Raw genomic sequence first — 6,000 nt, 5'->3', positions numbered from 1 at the left:
GGCAAAATGTATCTGTTTTTCTTTGACCATTCTTTAGTTCTGATTTGTCTCCTAAACCAATAACGCTGACTAGCTAGAGAATTAGTGAGGGTGGTGAAACAGCATCACATCACAGGTAGAAATGCCGAATCACCACATGTCTGCTCCAGAGCTCCACGAAGACATGGTTCATCTGACCTTCAGGTTTCTCAATTTCTGACCTTAATTGAGGTTTCTCAATTAATGGATGGGAACAATGTTAGGGTTTTGAGATTTTTATCTTTAGTTCCATATGAAACTATGAGACGTAAGAAAAGATTACCAGTTCTAAAAAAGTTTCTTTAATTCCTTTTGTATTCATTGATTGAATATGTCCAGCTTTAGCTTTTGTATACAGTGAATAAAACCAAAAGCTTTCCTCACACAACACAACTCATTATCTAAAGTTACGTCATGGTGAGGCAAGAGGAAAAACAGAATTGTGGGAGTGACCTGTAGGCCAAGGTAAAAATAAACATAGAAAAGGTAGGATTAATTTTCCCTGCGTAAACAGTGTGTGCCTGTGTCTGTTTTCAACTAAATGAATACTCAGTTCAATGACACATGAATGAGCAATATAATTAGAAGAGCATGCCTGGCCCACTGCAAGAATTTGTGTGTCAGCTATGCTACTCCTGACTGAAAAAACAGCTCTGTGTTCACAAGTTTGTTCAGAGCTGGTTTCAATAACCCAGGAAACCCTGAACTGAGCAGCACATCAATCAATATTTTTGGGGGTTATTTTTGTTTGTTTATTGATTTGTTTATACTGTGTATTTTTTCTATTGTTATAAACCAGTTAGGCCTGACCTGGATAGGCCAGGTTAACTTGATCTCTTCAGATCTTAGAAACTAAGCAAGGTCAACTCTGGCAGGTACTTGTATGGAAAACCTCCAAGGAATACCACAGTCATGACCTGGTAGGAAGGGATTGGCAAACCACTTCTGAACAACTCCTGCTGTGAAAACCTCACCAGGGATCACATGAGACAGTGGTGTATCTGCCAGAGGAACATGGGGGTCAACTGACCCCAGGTGCCACCCATTAGATCATGTGGGGGGTGCCTGGAAGGCTGTGGCAGGCTCCTGGCCTGGTCCCACCAGGTTGCTCCTTCAGCCAGCAGAGGAAGCCACTATGATAATCCTGGGTAGCCTGGCAGGGCCGCGGCCCAGCCCCACCAAACTGCCCAGGACTGCCGCCACCCTTCTCCGCCAGCTAAGGGAAGTGGGGTGTGGGGCAAGGCCGTGGGCGCCATTTGCCTCCAGTAAGTCTCTACCATGAGTAAGATATTTGATGGCAACCCCCCCCCCCAAAAAAAAAATTAAGGATTTATCTTCTACTTTAATGTATTCCAACGAACTCAGGCTGTAATCCCAAGAACAATAAACAGCACTGAATAAATTAGGACAAAATGCTGACTAGACCTGCTTTGGATTTCTCCCTCAGTGTCTTCAAAGCCATGGTTACTTCAAAGGAGGCAGTACATTCCAAAGGCTATTTGATGCTATCTTTTTTTAGTTAGTGCTGCCAGCTCAGTTCTGCATTGGGGAATACCTGGAGATTGATGGGTGGAGCCTGGGATGAGCAGGGTTTGAATAGGGGAGGCACCTGATAAGGGTATAATGTCATAGACTCCACCATACAAAGCAGCCATTTCTCATGGGAAACTGTTGACTGGAAATCATTTGGAATTCTGGGGGACCTCCAAACTCCACCTGGAGATTGGCAAAACTACTTTTAGTGCATCCCCAGAGGATCAGAGTGGTGTGAATCAGATAAAAGAATTTCTGTCTTTATTAAGCACTCTCAGAAACACACTCCAGAAATACTACCTCAACAATTAAGTTGCCAAGCTGGCTCTGAGTTTCTTATGCAGTGCACCCCTAATCCAATATTGAAAGGATTAAAGCATTCTCTCTTGCATTCCATGTGCAGCTGTGGCAAAACAAAATGCCTTTGGGGGGGACAGGATTTTGGGTGTGCCGATATGCTTTTTGGAACAAGAGTGTCAGATAAGGAGGATTGCAGGCTGCTGTCCACAAGGCCATTGTTTTGAGAAGTTGAGGGTCCATGCAGAAATATCTTCAGTTGGACAACTCTTGCATCCAATATGGAAAAAACAGCCTCTTCCTCCACACATTTAGTGATGTACACTTGATTGTTGATGGCAACCTGGGTTAGGGTTACCAACTTCAAGGTGGGACCAGGAATACAAACGGATATCGCTTGGAAGAAATCGCAGTTTTAGAGGGTAGACTCTGTGGCACTGATGAGCACTCTGTCATTTCCAAATGTTGTCCTTCTCAGGAACTGGCTCCAAATCTCCAAGGAATTTCCAAGTTTTAAATATGACTTGTTGGAAACCGCCCTGAGTCTGACAGGGGAGGGACAATACAGAAATTTAATTAAATAAATAATAATTTGGCAACCTGAATCCTGATATGAGGACAATACTAGCCTCATTGACCTCAGGACAAGAGGGAAGGATTTGCCTCCCAATAAGTGATTTCCAAATGGATTCTCTTCTCTTCTGAACATGAATTGTCCATATTCAGATCAATCTTGTCACCCCCAGATATTTGTCTTATTCTGCAGCAAGGGAGAAGTAAAAGAACAGGTAGAACTCAAGATGTTTGCACAGTACAGTCGCGACATGACTTAAATCCAAACTTTCCACTCTCCCTCTTCATTCCGTGACCGCAATGGGAAAAACCGAGCATGCTCTATTTTTGCCAGCTCTTCAGCTCTTTCACATTATGACTTGTTCGAAACCAACTCACAGTAATTCTTCGCTTTACCACATCAGCCGTATCTGTATACAAAATAGCGCGATCGTTAAGCCTCCTTCCGTTAACTTAAATTTAACATTTTTTAACCGGGGCGTCGCACTCTGCACCCCTGAGTGGGAAACAGATGGCCATTGACGGATCACTAGCTGCCACTGAGCATGCGCTGTGGTGCCTTGAGCATGCTCAGTAGCGTGTGGTCTGGGGAAACTGACAAGCGCCAGTAAAAGTTGCTACACCGGCCGGCTTCAGAACGCCCGGAGCTTTCGCCTCCCGTCCTGCCGTGACGTCAGGGGAAGCCCCGCCCAATCCCGGCCGGACTCGGCTCCCGGGAACGCTTGGGGCAGCCAGAGCAGCGCAGCGCCCGGGCCGAGGCGGCATCAGCTGGGACCAAGTTCGGCGGCTGCGACGACAACAGGTAACCAGTCAGTCTCGCTCTGAGTCCCCCTTTCTTGGTCCGCCGGGTCGTTTGCTCCCTCTGGCCGTTGCAATTGCCCCCCTTCTGGGGGTGCCTCCCCGCGTTTCTCTTTTGCATCTCAGCGCCCCCCTCTCCCCCCGTTCTCGGTTCTTCTCCCAGCTTTTCCTCCAGTTTGTCCGCGTTCCTGCTCCCCCACTCCTGCCTCCTCCTTCATTCGGCTGCGCCTGACACTTCTCTTCGCCTGTTGTTATTGTTGTGTGTTGCTGCTGCTGGGTCTGTTGTCGCATCCTCAAGTGGGAATTCCGGCTTTGCTGTTATTAGCTGGACGTGGGGATCGGTTCGATCTTTTAAATTGCATAGTGCAAAATAGACGGCTGTTTTGGAAAGTTGTTGGCTGCGGTGCTTTTCAGCTAGCGTCATCCACGGGAGGAGTTGTGTTACCTGTAAAGTCATACGCCAGGCACCTTTGTGTGTGTATATACACCATTAGAAAAAAAAAACAGGGTAAATGCTCGATTCTTTAAAATCCTGTTCTGTCATTGCATCTTGAGGTGTGGACCGATTTAATCTGTGTAATTAGGGAATCCAGGGGTGGAAATAGTGGCAGGTTAATTGTTCACCTTTAGAAGAACTTTTTAACTGCAGTAATTGCACACTCTATAGGAAGTGATTGTGACTGGGAGATGTTGAACTACAAAAAGTGACTCTCCCACCCATCCCCAGCATTTAAACTAAGTAATGGTTGCCTAATAATCATTGCGAGAAATAATCACCTGTAATTTAACAACATTTACAAAGAGGTGCAGCGTGTAGAACTATGTTGCAGTGAGACTTAAGTTATGTTGTTGGAATATATTGAGTTCTGCAGTTATTACTGTGTCAAAACTGAACAGTGATGGTTTGGGTGGTACATGAATACTGGAAGACCGATCAGAATAACTAATGAGTGGAAGATAGGTGAAGAAATCTCTTTGGATCATCAGTGCATCACTTGCCCTGCTAATGTTTTCATGATTGCATCCCAGATTTTGCTATGTCAGGTGTTTTGGGGAGTAGTCAGGCTTTTTCCAAGGTGATGTCACAGCGTGCCTGGCTACTATTAATAGAAATCAGCCCTTTATGTAGGTGAGCATGCATCTTTGAAGAAATATGTCCAGAACTGCTAGTCGTTTTTTCCTATTTGTTGCTAGGTTACATTTCAGTACCTTGAAATATGTTTTCATAAATTACTAGATTGTCAGTAGGATATTTCTCATTAATAATATTAAATATAATCTCATTAGTGTTTGAATAACAACTACCTTATTTATCCTTGTTTTGCAAAAAAACAAGGTAATGCAACAGTGGACCCAGTTTACCTGCAGTAGGTTTTTTTGTTTGTGTGTTTGTTTTGAGCTCTGAAATGTTCCCACTGTGATTTCTTGCATTTGCCTGTTTCAGTTTTCTTATTTAAATTACATAAAACATTCTGAACATAAACCAAGAAGATGACTTTCCCGATCAGTGTTCATGGTTGCTTGGGGAAAGTAAAATTAATGGTGATGTATTTTCCTCTCAGTGGTGATTATCTTGCCTGCCTTTCATTAAATTTACATGCCACCTGCTAATTAATTCAGAATGTGATGGAGAGAATGGAATATAAGTCTCAGGTGTTAGGAGAGAAGTCTGGAGCTTTCAGTGTAGTCATCCACTTTAATTATATCAAGGAAAATAAGGAAGGAGGACAGGAAGTTCTTTAGAATGTAGTGGGGAGATGTTAAGTGTTATCCTTGCAACGCTTGACATGTGACAGCAAGAACAGGTAAATGACAGTGGTTGGAGAAAGCTGCTATCAAAGATGGGAGTTTCCAACCCATCATGTCCTTACAAAGATGATTTGATTCCCTGTTCCCAGACCTGGGAATAAATCCCCTTCTGCTAGTTTAACCAAAACTGGGTTTGGACTCTCGTGGATGGAGGAGAACGCATCAATAAAAACAACAGGCTTCATTGAAAATAAAGAAAAGGTTCACACTTAAGCATAAGACATAGGACAAGTAGGTGCAATAAAATAAGAAAATCTAGCTTCCTAACATACACTTATGTGCAGGCAAGGTTATATCTTCTCAAATCAGCATAATTAACAAAGCAGCAAATAGGAGATGCAGCAAGATGGTCCCTGGCCTGTTACTGGTCCTGATGGTGTTATTGGGCGACACTTGGACAAACTTGTGCCAGATGATTATACTGAAAGCAGTCAAGTCAGATCGTTTTGATATGCAAAGGTTCAGTCTCAAGCTTTTCATCTTGTTCTGGGAATGATGTAAACGTTGGTAATTGATATGAAACTCTTCCTATGGTATTCGTTAACTTTTGGCTGACACATCTGGAAAAAACATACTACCACTTCATCACATTTTACACTGATTACACAACACTTGGGTGAACTGCAATCACAAGACATGGATCCTTGTAGCACTTCGTTTTAATTGTTTGAAGGGCTGTGAGTTTTCAGAGTAAGAATCCTGATGTATGAAATGGACAGAGTGCCTTCAGGTACTTGAGATAGAGAGAACACTTCTGTTAATTCTCCAGCTGTACAGCCCAAAATAGCTTACACCTTCTGAGGCTTCTGGATTGAACGGTGCAATTCAATTCAGATTGTTCTGCTCATTTATTTATTAGATTCAATTATAGCCCTCCTTTCTCCCCAGTGGAGACAGTGGTTTAAACTATTCTCGTCTCCATTTTATTTTCACAAGAATCCTGTGAAGAAGGTTAGGCTGGGTGTGTATAAC

The 6,000-nt window shown here is 43.3% G+C and overlaps 1 protein-coding gene across 4 annotated transcripts in view; it reads left to right on the top strand.

The window, feature by feature from the left end:
* The first annotated feature begins 3,018 nt into the window (after positions 1 to 3,018).
* Positions 3,019 to 6,000, top strand: part of MYO6 (myosin VI) — a 125,086-nt gene continuing 122,104 nt past the window's right edge. The window contains exon 1 of one of the 4 annotated variants that reach the window (XR_007244411.1): positions 3,019 to 3,223. The gene's annotated coding sequence lies outside the window, so the exon portion shown is untranslated. The remainder of the gene's footprint in view (positions 3,224 to 6,000) is intronic. The other 3 variants (XM_048495609.1, XM_048495588.1, XM_048495598.1) reach the window with 3 other exon arrangements.

This window comes from Sphaerodactylus townsendi, linkage group LG01, assembly GCF_021028975.2.
Source record: "Sphaerodactylus townsendi isolate TG3544 linkage group LG01, MPM_Stown_v2.3, whole genome shotgun sequence".
Taxonomy (NCBI): domain Eukaryota; kingdom Metazoa; phylum Chordata; class Lepidosauria; order Squamata; family Sphaerodactylidae; genus Sphaerodactylus; species Sphaerodactylus townsendi.
This window is presented reverse-complemented; position numbering and strand designations above follow the sequence as displayed.